The sequence below is a fragment of the Palaemon carinicauda genome, chromosome 41 (genome assembly GCF_036898095.1).
Source record: "Palaemon carinicauda isolate YSFRI2023 chromosome 41, ASM3689809v2, whole genome shotgun sequence".
NCBI lineage: Eukaryota > Metazoa > Arthropoda > Malacostraca > Decapoda > Palaemonidae > Palaemon > Palaemon carinicauda.
In genome coordinates, this window is record NC_090765.1 from 45,729,028 (window position 1) to 45,746,323 (window position 17,296).

The window sequence follows — 17,296 nt, forward strand, 5'->3', positions numbered from 1 at the left end:
ATTCTCTCGTTACGAGGGGCAGGAACCTATGCTCCTTTATCACACACCAGGACACTTTCCCTGGCTGGGTTGGTTCTTGGTATTGCACTCTCACATGCATGCAGAGAGAGATCAGTCAGAGTCTCATGTGACTGCTGTTGATCCATCATCCTGAACTTCTTTGATGAATTCTTCTTACATGAAGACCCGTGTGAATAATCAGACGAGGCCGAGAGCTCACACTTCTTCCACTTCAGCCTTGAAGACCAACAACAACGTGCCCATAAAAGAGGAGGCCTCAAGGTCCTTTTCAAAATCAGCTGAGACCACACTGGCAGGTACCATGCCATCCAGCACCTATACAGGTGTAGCAGGAGTCAACTCAGGGGAAGCTTCAGAAGTTCTGGCTGAAGCAAAAACCTTCTCCCATCAATGAACTACCCTTGATGATCAAGGATCTTCTTACTGGCTTTACCCTTACACAATTGCATATCATTGTACTTTTTCATTTACTCTGAAGTGAGAAACAGAAAGAATTAATAGCAAGACATTTGAGAGGTAACAGGAGTACACTCTTGGTAGTTATAACCCCCTAGTTAAGTTTTAATGCCGTTCGTGCTATTAAAGGAAGAGTATTTGTATTCATGCAGGAACAACCTGTATTATTTACCTTGTAAGGTAGTTTGAGACAGCTACAGTAAGTTATATTCTTAAATTCAGAGGCCTCATTCAAAGGAAACATATTTAATATGAAAATGAGAAAACTTGCTAAAGCAATTTCCACTGGATGTTCACCTGAGTTGCAATCCAGTGGCTCAATCCATTTCATAATTTTCCATATATTATTAGAGATTTAACAATTTCAAGTGAAACAGTTGACATAAATTTATAAAACTTACTGTAGTTTCCAATGCAGTCTCTATTAGGCTGTTTGAATAGTGGGATGCTTTGTTTGCTCTCGTCTTTCCTAGCAGGTCTACCAATTCATTTCTCGCAGCAAATTATGTGCTGGAATGGGAAAAAAAAAAATTTTGCATTAATAAAAACAATTACTGTAAATGAAATTTTGTCAAAAGATTTATTTGAAAAATATATCACAAATTTCAACATAAATATGTATTTTTCATAACTATACAAACCTGAGTCCTCTAATTAGAAGATTCCAGCTATTAGTTTTAAAATAAACCAAACCTGAGTCCTCTAATAAGAAGATTCCAGCTATTAGTTTTAAAACAAACCTAAAATAATCACAGTACAACTATCTCCTGCAACTGACAATTTTCTTAGGAGCTTTTTAAATACTAAAAAGTTCTGCTGATAATATTGAGATGTAACACATGGTAAATAACCTCATATTCTTTTGAAATGAACAGTGTCTGTATCTAATATTAGTATTGAATTTCAAGCTGTCTATACAAAGTATAAATTTCATTGCAAATGACAAGAAAATTTGCTTTAAGTATTTCATAAACAAGATTATCTTTGCACAAAGTATTTGCAGTATGTTGATTACTTAAGTACTGTAGCTACTTCAGAAAAAAGTTAATAAATGAATAATTATCAAATGTCTAAGATTGTATATATACCTTTGACAATGATCAAGAAGCCCAGCTTCCAATAGGAACTTAAAATTGCCACTGGCATCAAATGTAACATCTCTGAGAACCCCAAGAATGAAACATTCACTCAGTAAATGCCTAATAGTCAGGAGAACTAAGCAATAATTACAGAAGGGTTGGCACCTGCCAGTCGTCAAGAACTTGTGTTAAACGAGTGTACTTAATTCTTAGTTGACAAAGGGCAGTTTCCAACCTTCTGTGTATATTATCATATTTCCATGGAGGTAAAGCACTTGTAATCTCCTTCAATTTATTCTGATCCATAGAATTCCAATTATGTCGCTAAATATCCCCAAGAGCTCTTTCGATATTAGGCATAGTCCTAACACAAAAGTGGATATCTTCCAAGTAATTTATCTGCTGCCTTTTTGCTAGTCTGTCTGTCTCCTCATTTCCTGGCACACTGAGTTAGAAAACAGCAAAAGTAAACTTCCTTGCCAACAGTGCTACAAACATACAGCCACTCTAAAATCTTTAAAGCCAAAAGGTTGGTTAGCTTAAAAATAATCAATGACTGCAATCAACTTTTTTTTTTTTAAATTACCCTCTTTCATTACTACAATTTTCTCAATAGCAGCCACAGTATCATACAGCCCTGCTGTAAATATTGAATTTCTTCATTTACCTTGTTACTTTTAGAGCCAGTAAAATAGTTACAGAGGGCAATCTCAGGAAGTTTTCCTCGGAGGGGTAACTGATGACTTGAAAGGTAGCACCCGACTCCTAGAAAGATTCAGGGTATTCAGCAGATATTTTACTCTGAATCCATATGACCCACATATGTAGTAGGGAAATAAATTCTCTTTAATGGCAGTTTGAAAGGCCAGTGAGTTTGGAAGTCCCTATAAAGTACAGTATACGAGTATCTAATCATAGAAGACTGGCAATATAAGTTCAGAGGCCACTCAACTGCATCAATGATCCAGCTGCCAAGGTCACCAAGGCTGTACCCCAAGAGAGGGAGAAAAAATTATGAGAAATGGAAAGCCAGTCACTCCCCCTTTCATTCCATACTTACTGGTAACCTTAGCCCGTGATTTACAGATGGTAGTCTCATTAGGGAGCTGAGGTAGCTAAACCACCTGCTTTGCAGTAACCATAGGTCTCAGAGTGAAGATATCCATAGACCTCCGAGTTACATCCCCCAGGTAAGGGGCAGTGAAGGTGGTCTGTCATCTCCAGACACTTGCCCTAACGTCCTGCACCACACAGAAGTTCTTGAAGGCTGAGGCGGCAGCAATGCCTGTAACGTCATGAGCCTTCACTTGATCTTACAACCACGGAAGATTCCAAAGAATGGGTGATTGCTCCTCTGAGCCAAAACGAAATGATTATTTTTAGAAATCTTCTTTATTCTTCCTGTGCTAATGAACAAATTTCACAGGTGGGGCCTGAATGGCCTGGTACGCTTTAAGTAGCACCTCAACGCCGTAACCGGACACAGTAGGAGTTAATAAGGGTAAGGTACTTGGTTAACACGAAAGCTTGAAATCTGAAAAGATGCAGGGCCAGGTAATGGCTGCTGACTAATCAGCAGGTAGACCTATAGGCTCCTCAAATCCCCCCCATCCTTAGCTCACAAGAATGGTGAGGTTGTAGACACTACAAGAAGCCCAGTCTAGCAAATCACCAGGCAGGTACATTTCCAATAGGCCACTACAGGGTCAGGTCCCTATCCAAAGCATGTCACAAAGCTTTAAAGTGAGCTTTCTTCAACGAGGCTATAACCTTGACCACATTCAAAGCAGGAGGGCTAACCTCGACTGGAGCTTCGTATGAGCTACGAGATTTCCTCCGAAGAAGAAAGGTATAATCTGTTAAGTCTAAAGACTTGGCTCAAGGCCGAGTGATAGTCTTTTACCTCAGAAGAGGAGAAGAGTATCTCCTTCTGGAGGTAGTACATGAAGTCTGCAATCACTATAAAAGAGGTCTGGAGTGGAGAGAGACTCCTCCTACATGCTAACTACAGAAGATGGACCACTTAGCTTGATAGACCGTTGTCAAGGACTTTTAGAGGGATCCAGACATCTGGAAAGCAGCTTCCTGCAAAAATCCTCTGAAAGAAGAAATGCTGGATAACCTCCATGCATGAAGCAGCAGGAAAGTTAGTGCGCTGTGAAAGATCCTGACATGGGGCTGCTGCAGAAGATGTAGAAGGTGTGAGAGTTCTCTCGGGACTGTTGAGAGCAGCTGCAGAAGATCCGGGCAACACTAGTGGTGAGGCCATATATGAGTTATTATGGTCATTAGAAGATTAGGCATATCTCTGGTTCTGTTGATCACCCTACTCAGAAGGTAAAATGGAGGAAAAGCGTAAACATTGAGCCTGTTCCAAGGATGTTGAAACACGTCCTCGAAAGTGATTGATTGATTGATTAGGAGTTATCTGGCCTCCTGACATCTAAAGTCATTGATGCCAATATTATTTGTAATAAATAAAGAAATAAATAAATGGTTATTCAATTTAAAACAATAAGAGCAAAAACATCCTTTTAACGGTTAAACAGCTTTCAGAAAACCTGCTTCTGAAACAAATTTAAAAATACCACTAGTATGGTACAACACATCATGTCCGTGAATCTTGGCATGGATGAACCCTCCATCCTCACCTTAAGCCTCATACAGATATCTATTTATTTCAGTACTATAAGTGGGATATTTGATCGAAAAATGCCTCACTGTCAAGGGTACCAAACATTCAACGCAATATGGCTGATGATGCCCTGTTATCAGAAACTTGTGTCAACCGAAAGTGACCAATGCGGAGACAACAAAGAGATGTCTCCCACTTTCAGGGCATCATGTTATACCTCCAAGGAGATGTAACATTTGTTATTTCTTACATCTAGACTACAGTATCCCAATGCTGTTGCCAATTATTATAAAACAATTTCTTAATGGTAGGGCCTAGGTATGAAATCATAACAGAGAATGGAGAAAGCTTGTTGGTAGCAACTCAGATGCAGCATTCTTTGCCAGTAAATCTGCCTTCTCATTCCCAAACACACCTATATTTGCTGGAACCCAACAAAACTAGACTGTTATACCTCTCAGTCCAATAATAATAAGCCATTCTAGAATCTTCAAAACTAAAGGGTTACTAGAATTAAAATCTTCTAAAGCTTGAAGAACACTCCTTGCATCACTAAAAATAGTAAAATTACCGGTACTCTCCTCTCTCCAACGCTATTTTCTCAATAGCGGTTAGTATGCCATACAGTTCGGCAGTAAATATGGTAGCTTTTGGAGGAATGCCTCCTCTATAGTTAAAAGCATTACTATATACTCCAAATCCAACGCCAGCATCAGATTTGGAGCCATCAGTATATATAAAAGTCGATTCTGTATGTTCTACAACATGTTCCATAAAAAGAGACCTGGCTTCTAAGTCAGTCAGTCATATTCTTTTTAACTCCAATAAAATATTCACAATAAGATACCTCTGGTCATTTCTCTGGAGGAGTTGATACCTTAAATGGAAGCACTTTTACTTCTAATTATATCAAGAATGTATCAATTGCTTGACCCGAAAACCATAAGGTTGAGGAGATTTTAGGTGCAACTCAAAGTATGATGTGTGCTTTAAAAGGCTTGCAGTCTGATAGGCTAAAGAATTAGGAAGTCTTTGCAACCTAAACCAATACCGAGTATTAGAAGACTTTCGGTAAAGGTCTAACGGTAATTCTCCAGCGTCAAACAACGAGGCTAGGAATAGGTGAAGTTCTAAATGCTCCTGTTGCCAATCTGATAACAGTATGATGTATAGAATCTAAAATCTTTAATTGACTTGGGGTGGCTGAGGAGTATATTTCACACCCATAATTAATTTTTTTTTTTAAATTAAGAACTTGTTTAGCTTAAAAACAGTTTTGCAGTCTGCCAACCATGATGTATGGGACAAAACTTTTAAAAGATTTAGAGCCTTAAGACACTTTACTTTTAAAGCTATCAAGTCAGGAACCAATGTAAGCCTATAATCAAATATCAATCCCAAAATTCTAACTTCACTTTCGCATGGGATACATTGACCTTTGATGTACATATCAAGGTCTGGATGTACAGTACTCCCCGAATTCGACAGAAATGGACAACAACGGTTTTACTTGTCGAAAACTTAAATCCATTCATAACAGCCCATTGAATTATTTTGTCAATTGAGAGTTCTAATTTTCTCTCAACCATTGCCATTCTAGCTTCAGCAACTGATATAAAGAGATCATCTACAAATGGTGTTGAGAGAATATCTTTAGGAATGACTGAGGATATCCCCTCTGCTACTTGTCCAATAAGGAGCTTGAGGTTTTAAACCAGCTGTTGTGCAGCCACAACAAGACCGATAGAGAACGTATCGAGTCTCCAGTCGGTCACGTCTTGCAGGTAGTGGGATGTGAATGTGGTCTGACAATTCCACACCCCAGCTTGAACCTGCTTCACTGAGAAGTTTCTCTTGAATGCCACGGTGTAGCTACGCCACTGACATCATGAGCTCTGGGGCGATTTGAAGGTGAAGGGTCTGGATTCAATGCATGGTCTATGGTCTTGCAAATCCATACTGAGATGTTGTTCTTCAGGACACTCCTCTTGGTCCTTCCTGTGCTGACGAATAGTGCAGGCACACGGGGAGGGTCATCTGTTACAGAACGGAGACTAGAAATCCGGAAGGAGTCAAATCGTGGATCAGCTACTACCAGGTTATGAGTCTTAGCAATAAACTCAGGGACAAAGCTGAACATTACCTCTCCCCATCCCCTTGAATGGGCGATGTCGTATGAGAGACCATGAAGTTCACCGACTCGTTTGGCCGAAGCCAAAGCTAGCAGGAACACCGTCTTCCAAGCACAGGGTCGATTTGTTGCCTGGCGTAATGGTTCATAGGGAGGTCTCTTAAGAGACCTGAGAACTCGAACCACGTTCCATGGGGGAGGTCACACTTCAGACTGAGGACAGGTATGTTCATAACTCCGTATGAGTAAGAAAAGTTCTAGCGATGAAGAAATGTCCATTCCTTTCAGTCTAAAGGTTAGGCTTAAGGCTGAGCGATAGCCTTTTACCGCCAAGACTGAAAGGTGCATTTCTTCACGCAAATACACAATGAACTCCGCTATTGCTGGAATAGTGGCATCGAGAGGAGAGATACCCTTTTCACGACACCAACCACAGAAGACTTTCCACTTTGCCTGGTAGACTGCTGCTGATGCATTTCGCAGGTATCCAGACATCCTAATTGCAACTTGTTGCGAAAATCCTCTCTGAGAGAGGAGGTGCTGGATAGTCTCCAGGCGTGAAGTCGTGGCAAAGCTACGGCTTTGTGGAATATGTTGGCATGTGGTTGTTTGAGTAGATTGTGTCGTGGAGGGAGTTCTCTTGGGGGCTCCGTTAGGAGTTGCAGAAGGTCTGGAAACCATTCTGTGTGATGCCATAGTGGAGCTATGAGGGTCATTGAAAGATTGACCGATGTTCTGGCCTTGTTGAGTACCCTCCTCATCAGACAGAACGGGGGAAAGGCATAAACATCGATGTTGTCCCACGTTGTTGGAAGGCATCTTGCCAGAGAGCCTTGGGGTCTGGGACTGGGGAACAATACAGCGGGAGCTTGAAGTTCAGGGCCATTGCAAAGAGGTTCACTGCCGGACAACCCCACAAAGTCAGGACTTTGTTGGCTACTAGATAATCCAAAGACCACCCAGTACTCACTATCTGAGATGCTCTGCTCAGATTGTCGGCGAGCACATTCCTTTTGCCCAGAATGAAGCATGCCGATAGTGGTATCGAGTGGATCTCGGCCCATCTCAGTATCTCTACTGCTAGATGAGATAGGTGCTGCGAAAAAGTACCTCCTTGCTTGTTGATGTAAGCCACTACTGCGGTGTTGTCGCTCATCTCCACCACTGAGTAGCCGCCAGGCATTGTTGGAACTGTTGAAGGGCCAGAAAGATGGCCTTCATCTCTAGGAGATTTATGTGGAGGTATTCTTCTGACTCTAACCAGAGGCCTGAGGTCGTGTGGTGCAGCACGTGGGGCCCCCACCCTTTTTTTGAAGCGTCTGAGAACAGCATCAAATACAGGGGGAGGACGAGAAGATCCACTCCCTTTCGTAGATTCTCGTCTGCCACCCACCACTCGAGGTCCTGTCAGTTCCGCTGATCCCATGGGGATTCGGAAGTCCCGGGAATTTTGAGTCTGATTCCACCGGGACTTGAGTCGCCACTGGAGGGATGGATCTCATCCTGAGGTGACCATTGGGAACTAGACGGGCCCGTGATGAAAGGTGACCGAGAAGACGTAACCATGTTTGGGCTGGAAGTTCTTCTCATCAGAGAAAAGGTCTTGTGACCTTTCTTAGCCTTGTTATCCTGTCGTCTGATGGGGAGGCTTTGTGGAGATTGGTATCTATAATCAAGCCTAGGTATACCAGTCTCTGTGTAGGAAGCAGGGATAACTTCTCAAGATTTACCATGATCCCCAGATCTTGGCAAAGTCTCAGAAGTTTGTCTCGGTGTTGAAGAAGTGTTGACACCGAGTCTTCTAGGATTAGCCAGTCATCCAGATAGCGGAGGAGACAGATGCCAATCCTGTGTGCCCAAGATGATACTAGGGCAAACACTGGTGAAAACATGAGGTGCAGTGGAAAGACCGAAGCACAACACCTTGAACTGGTACTTCCTGTTATCTAAGCTGAATCTTAAGTACTTCCATGAAAACGGATGGACTGGGATCTGGAAGTACGCGTCCTTTAGGTCCAGTGTACGCATGAAGTCCTGAGGTCTTACCGCTAGTCTGACTGTGTCTGCCGTCTCCATGCTGAACGGAGTTTGTTTGATAAACTTGTTCAGGGCTGAGAGGTCGATGACTGGTCTCCAGCCTCCAGATGCCTTCTTACAAGAAAAAGTCGACTGAAGAAGCCTGGGGACCCGCCAAAGACCTCTTGGAGAGCGCCCTTCTTCAACAGGGTCTGGACTTCTGCCCGAAGGGCCTGTCCCTTACCGATCCCATGGCAAGGGAGTCTATTGACACTGGATTCCTGGTCAGGGGAGGGAGAGATGTTATGAACGGGACGCGATATCCTAGACGAATCACGGAGATTGTCCAAGGATCGGCCCCGAGTTGCTTCCACCTGTCTGAGCAACTTTGTAGGCATCCCCCCACTGGTGGAGACGCAGGGAGAGTGTCTATCCTAGCGTTTGTGGCCTCAGCTGCTCCCTCTAGGATTCTTTTCTTCCCTGGAGGACTTTTTGCCTTTCTTGTCCTTGACAGGAAAGGGCTTATTAGACACCACTGTCTTCGCTGCTGATTTCGTCGTCGTGGTCTTGGTTGGACGGGACTGCTGAGGTGCTGGAGGTTTATAGGGCTTGGATGTTAAAGCCCTATGGAGGAGGGAGTCTTGAGACTTCCTCCACCACTCAGCAGCAAGTTCCACGTCCTTAGGCTCAAACAGGTGGGCTCCCTCTAGAGAGGAATGTCTTAGCCTATTTATCTCGACGCTGGGGACCTGTTGGTGGAACCTCTCAGACACCGCATCTCGACGTTTTAGGATAGAGTTTGCCCACAAGTTCGAAACTTGGTGGGCAAGAAACTCGATCGTAGAAGTGCCTGAGAGGAGGAAGGTCTCCATTGCCTTCCTGGTACGCTCCTTGGAGAAATCCTCGGATCGTACCAGGATTCCCAAGGTCCCTAACCAGATATCCAGCCACGAAGTAGCCTGCATCGCATACTGTGTGACCTTTTCCTGGTTAAGGACTTCGGACGTAGAGAAAGAGACCTGCCGGCTGGAGTGTCTTTCAAGAGAGATCCCCCTGGTTAGTTCTTCCTGAGAGTGGTGAAGTGGAAGAGCTGGACTGGGCTCCTCCAGTATCTCAAAGTACTTCTGTTGTACTCGAGGTGGTGGGAGGAGCTTGTTTGCAGAGCTGGAACGGTTGGAGGAGGCAAACTCGGAGAGCTGTTGGGCGATCTTAGCCCTGGCATTCTTCATCCCCTGAGACCAGGGCAGGGCTGCACTGGTCATTGAGGGTTTCTGAGTGCCGAAGACATGGTCTAAGACTGTGTCCTTGCCCTCCCGAGGTGGTATCTCTGGGTCGAAAAACCCATTGAGAACCCTCATAAGAGTCAGGACCTGCCAGAATGCATGTTCTGACTGTTGTTGCTCTCCTTCTGATGTCGGACTTGCAGCAAAGTCTCTATCTTCCATCCCTAAGAGGTCTTCTGGGGGTGGGTCGCGGATATCCCTCGAGTGGTTGGCAGTCTCCGTCCTTGTAGTCCTGGCAGAGGACTTTGGCAGGGTCTTGGAGTCTTTGGACTCCTTCCAAGGAAGGAGGTAAGACTCCAACATCGAAGGCTGGGATGTTATGTCCCTCCTGATCTCTGACTGTGGGGAACTCTCAGCGTGAAGGGAGGTTTCCTCCAATGATGGAATGGAGGAGAGCCTTTTCTCACGCGATTCCCCTAGTAAAGGGGGGGTGAGAGATTATCCCTGGTAAGATACTGGAGGGACTAGCCTTGATGGCCTGCGCGGAGTCAGTTTCACCCTCGGGGAAGTGCCTGCATCGGAAACTCCTCTTTTCCTCTTCAATGGGGTAGAGGAAGCCATGGTTCTGTGTCGCGAGTCCAGAGCTATAGGCTGCTCTGACGAGCGGCCGGACAGGGCAGGACTGAATGCCTGTATTACGGCTCTGACTAGGGCACTGAACAACGGCTGCTGACTGACTGACTGACTGAAGCACTTTCAGACAGATCCCCTGAAGAGAAAGGGACCGAAGGTTCCCTACGAGGAGTCACAGTAATAGGTGGGTCCGCCTTAGAAGAAGGCAATTTCGGGATCCTGAACCCCTCTGCTGGTGCCTGTTTCCCAATTCCCAAAGGGAGCACTGAGATGCGTTTGTGGGGAGGGCAATGAGGTGACGGTGACCTGGCCGGGTGTAGTTCCTGTGCACATGCCTGTTGGCGCGCGAGCGTGGGAGAATATTGGCGCGGGCGAGCAGGAGAGTATTGGCGCGCGTATACGGGCGAAAGTTGGCGCACAGGGGAAAGCGGGCGCGTAGATGAGGGCTGGCGCATGGGCGACCGTTGGCTTGTGTGCGCGAACGAGTGGTGGCGCGCTAGCGAGTGTTGGCGCACGTGCGGGCACATGTTGGCGCGCGTACGGGCGATTGCCGGACACGCATGTCCTGGTGCGTGCACGCGAGAGTGACCTGGCGCGCAGGAGAGCGCTGATGCTTAAGAGAGCGCTGGCACGCAGGAGCTCGCTGACGTGCCGGCGAGTGCTGGCGCGCGCTGGTGCTAAGGAGAGATTTGGCGCACAGGAGAGTACTGCCACACAGGAGAGCGCTGGTGTGTAGGTGAGTGTTCGCGTGCAGGAGAGCAAAGGCGCGTGGGCGACCATGGCCGCAGGAGAGTGTTGGCTGCTGTCTATGGGGGCGAGCAGGTGATGGGGCGCGCCAAAGCGTAGTAGTGTGCTGACAAGCAGGCTGGTGATATCGAGCTGCTGGTGAGCGCCGATGTCCTGTAGGAGATTAGCGAGCTGCAGGGCGATGGCACGCAGCTGTGTACTTCGGTAGGGCCTCAAGAGGCTTTCCCGGGAACAGGAACGGTGATAGAAGGTCGGCAGGTCTGATGGGTGGAAGGTCAGGAACTGGGATGTGCCCTTTGTAAGGGCGAGCATCCACCGATGGGGATCGCGAACGATCCGCAGAGAGGTCCAGGACCGAAGTCGGAGGACTAGTAGCAGGTTCAGTGATGGTCGAAGGTCGAGGGTCAGATGACTGCAGCAGAGGCTCCTCTGCAGGGGAAGGCTGCGGCAATGAAGCAGAAGAGTTGAAAAGGCGCCTCTTCGCCGCTGGTGAAGGGAGACCTCTGAGGCAAAGTGGAGGGCGAGCTTTCTGACGAAGGAGCCAGTATGCCACAGCAGTCTTCCAAAGAGGAGTCTCTATGAGTGAACTCCCCCGAGGGAAAGAAACACTCGCAGGAGAGACAGACGTTGGACTAAGTTTCCCCCTCGAAGGATGTTCAGGAACGGGGGAAACTAAGTTGGCAGCATCCGCTGGAGAGTCTGGAGGGGCAGAGGAGTCGGATGACATCAAGGGCAACACCTCTAATACTACAACGTCGACGGGGGCCAGAGGATCTACCTCTGACGGCGACGATGACTGCTGAACAGTAGCACCCTTACGGATGATCTGCAGCAATGCATCCTTGGAGGGCGGACCCGAGAGCCCCAAGGACGACCAAACTTGCAACAAAGGTGTTAGTGACAAGGGGGGGGGGGGCTTCACTAGGGGAAGCAACACCATCTCTCGAGGACCGGGGTTGGCCAACATTAACTTGGTCTACGCTACTACTAAATGGTCTCTCGTAATAGGCCGAACGAGTAGGAGCTTCGGAGGAGGGTCGGGAGACGAAAGAAGAGGCCTTGAGTTTTCCTCCCTTCAAAGGAACCTTCGAAGGAGAAATATCCCGCTTAGAATTCTTCTTCTGCCGTCGCCCAAACCTCTCCCACTGGAAGGAAGACCACTCCCTACATTCATTACTTATTTTCACTATCACACAATTGACCTCTGCATATAGGACAAAGGGTGTGAGGATCTGTCTCCACCGCTGACATAAATGTTCCACAAGGGCGGCCGGAGAGTCTAGGGCAGGTGCGCATGGTAGCAGAGGTCAACTTTACAAACACACACTAGTTAATGGCTGTCCAAATAAGGAGCAGGATGAAGAGCGGAAACGTCCGTTCACCATCCGAGCCAAAAGCAAAGAGAGTTCAATCACAGGTGTGTGAGGGGGAGGGGTTAGTAGCAAGCTACCCTCCCCCTACCCCCGCTACCTAGCGGTGTGGGTAGTTAACCCTCGCTAAATTTTAATGGCTTGTCATTTCAGCTACACCGAAAGTAATACCCCTAATAAATAGCGTGGTTTGTACAGTATTCCAGTTACAAAACAATTATTTTTTGGAAAGCATTTTCCCTGTTTTACTATAATAATACCCACAGTTCTTATATAGAAGGTAGGAAAACTTATAAATGGGTGGTGCCCTGTATTCATGGTCAGAAATGGATAATACAAATGATAAATTGTAGGGAGAGCATATGGTTCTGTCATTTGGCTAGAGATTAAATTATATATTCACCAAAGGAGGGGGGTTGCAGTCCTTAGGTTAGGTTAAAACAGTTTCCCTAAAACTACCTCATTTCTGACAGAAATAAAGGTCAAATTCATTGAAAAGCTGCTGCTTTTGGTACAAAAAATTGAATTTTATATCCTAAATCCGACGGTGTCAGTTGAAACAGTAATTCTGCTATTCATTTTCAAGATTGGGAATACATACCCCGGTTGAAAGTATGGTAATAGTTTACAACACCACGCGCTCCATTTACTCCAAAATAATGCAATCCTGCAGTTTTCATCTTCTTGCACAGTAATTAGGTGGTCATTTAAATTCTGGGAAAGCAATAATTAGCAAGATATGTTGAGGAAGGGGGAAGGGGTTTTAAAAAGAAAATAGCTCGGTTTCCTTACCAAACGACTTGGAACTGACATGTCAACAAAGTCAACGAAACAGAATTCGTGATGCCAGCGTACATAAACAGAAGTTCGTGATGCCAGCGTACATTTGATATACTGAATATTCAAAATATACTCAATCAAAAATTGGGTGATTTCTCAAAAGTGTCACTATTTGTAAATTGCATATTTTATGGACACTTTTGAGTAATTAATCCATTTTTAACTAAGCATATTTTGAATATATAGTATATCAAATGTACGCTGGCATCACGGACTTCTGTTTATGTACGCTGGCATCACGAATTCTGTTTGGTTGACTGTGTTGACATGTCAGTTCCGAGTCGTTTAGTGAGGAAACTGAGTTATTTTCTTTTTATAACCCCTTCCCCCTTCCTCAACATATCTTGCTAATTATTGCTTTCCCAGAATTTAAATGATCACCTAATTACTGTGCAAGCAGATGAAAACTGCAGGATTGCATTATTTTGGAGTAAATGGAGAGCGTGGTGTTGTAAACTATTACCGAAAGTATAAATCTACCTTATACCGTACCGTATTAATCTATACTTTACTCTATATGCTGTAATAATTTTAGTGATGGATATTGAAACATATTTTCCGAACTAATCACCTTATGAATTGTTAATTTTAGACCATAATGTTTGAATAATTCATTTCGGGAACCAGAAAGGCCATTCTGTACCATAATGCAATTTAAGCGAAAACTCCGCAGTTCCATCATGAAACAAATCAAATAAAAGTTTACCAACAAGATGAAAGAAAGTAGGTCTACAGTATGCGGGAATGGTAGTATCTTATAGAGTAATTAAACAATGGTTCTATATTAGCCTAGTGCCCTTCCTACCATGTTGGTACTCAGACAGACCTGTGAATGAATCTTAAGCTGCCGATAGCCTAACTATTAAATCCTACTTACAGTTTGCCTACCACAGGAACAGGTCTTGGATGAACAGGCCACCACATCCAGTGTGAAACTTTCTTCAGGAAAAAAAAATATTTTTTTCGTGTTCAAAATGTTGTCCCGTTCGTATGTATAATTTTACCAAACTTTCTTCTTCCTTTCCAAAATAAGTTAGTGGCTATGACCCAATGTCATGGGGATTCACTTTTTTATGTGTAGGCTAACAGTTGATATTCGAGAATGCCAACGATTAATAACTTTAATGTCAGCGTTCAGCAGTCAGCACCAAACATGGGTAAACTGCAGTGTTGCCAGATGCGTAGTTTAAAAATCTCAAACACTCATGATAAAAAATCCCCAAAACAACCCAAAAAATTCCCATTTCCACACATATTTTCTTCTGATCCTGTAGGTTTTACTGATATAGAAATTATTCACAATACTTCATATAAGTGCAAGCAAACTAATTGCAACAATATAAAGGTTTACTCAGCTTTGTTTCTTCTTCATAGAAATTTGTACAGAATATCCCCATCAGACACCCAAAACCCCAAATATAGGGATAAATCCCCATATCTGGCAAAACTGGTAACCTGTGGAGTTGTTTATTTGTTTAAATGAGGTGGCAAACTGACACTCGTAAGTTAACTGATGACGTGAACGTGCTTGAACTTTAGTTATTGCAAACCAAATGTCATTTTGCTTCGGCTAAGCCCAGTGATCCCAGATATGGGAATTTATCCCTAGATTCGGGGATTTTGGGTCTTGGTAGGGATATTCTCTACATTTCTATGAAGAAGAAACAAAGATGAGTAAACATTAATATTGTTGCAATCAGTTTAATTGCGCTTATATGAATTACAGTGAGTAATTTTTATATTAGTAAAGCCTACACAATATAAAAAACTATATGTATATTTGGAAATGGGGATATTTTGGTTGTTTTGGGGATTTTTAGACTAACCCATCTGGCAATACTGGGTAAGCCCTCAATTATCCCCAGACAGACAAATTGCAAGACCAATGCAGATTACGACCTACAAATCGAAATCTGAAGCTTTAAAAAGAAAATTAGCGCGTTTCACAGGACTTGGCTTTAATCATAATTTATTTTGTGCGTTATTCTCGCTCCACTAAGGGGTCTACGCAATTTTCTGTAACTATTACAACTTCCATAATACCATTACATTTCAGGGCAACGATGACACTAAAATTACGAATCCTATTTAAATATGTGACGCCATTTACGGTGACAGTGTCAGCTGTCATAGTGTTTTAGTTATTCCCTGTTAGCGATATTGAAATTTTTGGTTGCTGAAAAGTTCCCAAACTTTGAACGAGGACTGGCTTTGATAGATGTTAAATCGAACATATTTCGATGGGTTGATCAACACATCCTCCTTTATGGAAGCCAATTATGAATGTGGATACGAATGACAGAAAAATGGCTGAAGCTGTTAATATAAACTTTATGCATAGTATCTGTGTGTAACAAGAATTGATAAGGTGAGAAAAGTGTTGATACCCAGAAACAGTGGTTAAAAGATATTTCCATGTGGTTCACTTATGTGGCAGTCAAGAGGTTACTAAAAAGGTGAATGTATAATTTAGAAGTGCTAGGAGGTAGGTGGAGAAAATGGCATTATAAGTGTTGGATAGAGGCTTTGAAAGATATCCAGAAAAAGGAAAGTTCTTGATTCCAGGAAGTGTGCAAAATATGGTTTGGTGAAACGTGTGTGGAGGGGATTTAAGTCACTGTTGGTAATGGTAAGCCTTCTCTGTAAATGGGATTAGAATTAAGAATTTGGGCCATATGGCCTGGCGCTGGGACCTGGGAGGAAATTTAGCACCGAAATTGCAACTAAGGGAATACCATATACAGTAGCTAGGTCTAGGCTACACCTTGAAGTGATATTTAAAAGGGGCTGGACAATAAGATGGAAGAAAGGAAGTGGGAACAGAGGTAGTATAGAAGTTAAAGACTGAGTGCCGTTATTGACCGAAGGGACCCAACAAAGATTCATTAGTCATCGAGTCAGGTAATAAGTAGTTAAGCACATCAGAAGGTATGGCCTCCAATAACCACCAGAAATCTAGAATCTTCACCAGATAGCCTACCAGGAAAACATTTCTGTTACTACCAGGGGCAGACGAAGCAATGTTACTACTTGATACATAAAAATAATTTGGCCTTTAACTTTATACTGTATATCTGAGGACAGCAAAAATATAAAACCAGTCATTGTCTTGATATCAATATCCAACTTGTCCAATGTATCAACGATTATTGAACATACTGAGATGAGTAAAATATTGCCAGACAATTAGTTAATTTGAGTCACTATAATTTAACAGTCCCAGCTGTGACAAAAGTTCGCTGGCAATACATAGATAAATTAATAAAACACACTATCATGAAAAAGCTGGGTAAATAGTTTGTTACGTTATATGCTCTGACGAAAGGAAACATACGTGCAAGATAAAAAAAAAAAAAAATACTACAGTCCTTAAATTTGCATTCTCTATGACCTCTGTAAAATGCAGAAAAATGTCCAAAGCAAATGTTTCAAATTCATTGCCAACTGGCTATGCCAAATGTTTTGGTTATCTTACAACACTAAATAAATGTAATACCATGATGACAAGTTTGCGTTTCGAGATACTGTATTTTTTTTTTAACCACATAAATGTTGTGTTATGGCAGAAGAGTGTTAATTCCCTACTGTGTGTCCAAAAAAGCATAATGACCAAAATAAAGGGGGCGGGGGAATAACAGCATTATAACCAAGTCTACAAATTCTGAGTCAACAGTATCCGAGTCTGAGATCGGATTTGATTTAATTTATGCATTTGGACAGAAATGAGATTGTAACTGCTGGACAATTTATACACAGAGCTGGAGACAAGACTAGGTGGAGGCAATTGACAGCCCACGTCGCGGACATGGCACCTAGAGAGATAGATATGCATTTGGGCTACATAGCCCAGCACGGCACTAGGGCTTGTAAGGTCATTCAAAGCAAAAATGCAACTAGGGGAAAATCATGCAGTTACATTATGAAACAGAGGTTAGAAACGGTTGGATAGGAAGGAGGTGGGGACGGAGATAAAGTATAAGGATATAAAGCAAGTGCAGCTAGGAGCCGAAGGTACGTTGCAAACGCCCTTAAGTAACCCCAGGACCCACTTAGAATAGGTCTGCCAGACAGAATCAGCGTTAATTCCCCGCGACGTCACACGATTCATAGGATCACTGGTAGGCTTGTCCTTCCTCATTATCAAC

General features: G+C 43.6%; 1 long non-coding RNA gene across 1 annotated transcript in view; it reads right to left on the reverse strand.

Annotated features, from left to right (window-relative positions):
- The window catches only part of LOC137632583 (uncharacterized), a 58,086-nt gene extending 43,798 nt beyond the window's left edge, over window positions 1-14,288 (reverse strand). Inside the window, exons 1-2 of the long non-coding RNA XR_011042062.1 lie at window positions 14,029-14,288; window positions 879-987 (exon numbers count right to left, since the gene is read on the reverse strand). This is a non-coding gene — a long non-coding RNA (uncharacterized lncRNA). The remainder of the gene's footprint in view (window positions 1-878; window positions 988-14,028) is intronic.
- Window positions 14,289-17,296: the final 3,008 nt, after the last annotated feature.